Genomic DNA, 1,459 nt, shown 5'->3' with positions numbered 1-1,459 from the left:
GGACACACGCACACGAACGTGCAGTCACACGCGGGACATGACCCAGCCTCGCCTGGACACACGCACACGAACGTGCAGTCACACGCGGGACATGACCCAGCCTCGCCTGGACACACACACACACGAACGTGCAGTCTCACGCAGGACATGACCCAGTCTCCACCCCCTTCCTCCTGTCCGCTCGCCAGCCCGGTGTCTGTTCCCAAACTATCCCTCACCAGGATCATCCCCACAATACGCGGTGGCCTGAGGAACCCAGCAAGAACGTCTACTCCCCAGAGGGCTGAGGAAGCCAGCCAGGGGGAGAGAAACTGCGAACACTCAGCACTTCACGTCTGCGCTTTATCCCTGCCCCATCTCCAGAAATGAATTCAAAGCAACCCAAAGGACCGAAAAGAGGCGGCCATCAGTGTTCTGACCCAAGCCGTTTCCATTATCGATTATTATCCGGGGAGGGGCAGATCCCGAGGGTTTCAGAGAGCAGGGAGTCCGGGTCATGCATGGTTCAGCTCACCCCTCCCTTCTCCTACCATCTCAGCCGCGGGCTGAGTGGAAATACGGGAGGATTAACCCAGGCGCAGTGGACCCAGAGGCAGGCAGCGCGTGCTCCATGCTAGTGAATTTATCTTCCCTTCTCTGAGCCTAAAAAAAAGTGCTCGGTCCCAGTCAGGTGCTTTTCATTCTGGAAACGAAAACCTCCTCTCTTTTTAATAAGGGCAGAAACGGTGTCCCTTACTTACGGAAGGATTTGAAGAGGAAAGCTCACAAAGAAGGGACTTAAATCCAGAATTCTGCAGCTGGACCACAGAGTGCTGTCAGGAGTGGGAGGAAATTGTTCTCCTGACCTGGAAACAACCCTCACTCGGAATGAGTTTCCTGCTTCCTGACGCTCCAAGGACAGCAGGGCTCGGAGCCTGGGGCTTCCAAGGGTTAGGGGGCTGGTGGGTAGAGAGTTAGGTGTCCACAGGGTGCAGAAGATGCTGATGGTGTCAGCTCTGGGCTGTCCCTGGGGTGGGAGCGGGCAGAGAAATCTGCAAGGAAAGCGGTGGGGGTGGGGGGGGGGTGTTTGCAGAACCTGCCCTGGGGTGTCTTCAGTTCTGGGTCACTGAAGGCGCAGGGCTCAGAGAAAAGCATCCATAAACCACCTAATCTGCGTAAAGAAAACTGACAGCAGAGCTTGAAAGGAAACCATTATTCCTCAGAATAATCCGAGAGTGCTGCAGCTTCTGCTGGGCAGATTCAAGAAAAAGCAGAGAGCCTTGGGGGGCCAGGGGAGGGGGAGGGCTTCATTTTGCCGTGGGAGCTTTCTCCAGAAGCCCTCTCCATCAACCTGGAAGGGCATTTTCTCTTTTATCCATCATGCATCTCAGAAAAAAATTAACTAGACCCCAAAGCCGTTTGCCAGCACTGAAATGAAAGAGGGACAGTGGAGGGACAGTGGGGGTGGGCAGGGAACCAG

The 1,459-nt window shown here is 55.2% G+C and overlaps 1 protein-coding gene across 2 annotated transcripts in view; it reads right to left on the bottom strand.

The window, feature by feature from the left end:
• The window catches only part of SPP2 (secreted phosphoprotein 2), a 32,025-nt gene extending 31,083 nt beyond the window's left edge, over nucleotides 1-942 (bottom strand). Inside the window, exon 1 of one of the 2 annotated variants that reach the window (XM_059393769.1) lies at nucleotides 741-942. The gene's annotated coding sequence lies outside the window, so the exon portion shown is untranslated. The remainder of the gene's footprint in view (nucleotides 1-740) is intronic. The other variant, XM_059393767.1, reaches the window with a different exon arrangement.
• Nucleotides 943-1,459: the final 517 nt, after the last annotated feature.

Source organism: Mustela nigripes, chromosome 3, assembly GCF_022355385.1.
Source record: "Mustela nigripes isolate SB6536 chromosome 3, MUSNIG.SB6536, whole genome shotgun sequence".
NCBI classification, from domain to species: Eukaryota; Metazoa; Chordata; class Mammalia; order Carnivora; family Mustelidae; genus Mustela; species Mustela nigripes.
The sequence above is the reverse complement of the archived record's forward strand: the minus strand, read 5'-3'. Positions and strand labels throughout refer to the sequence as shown.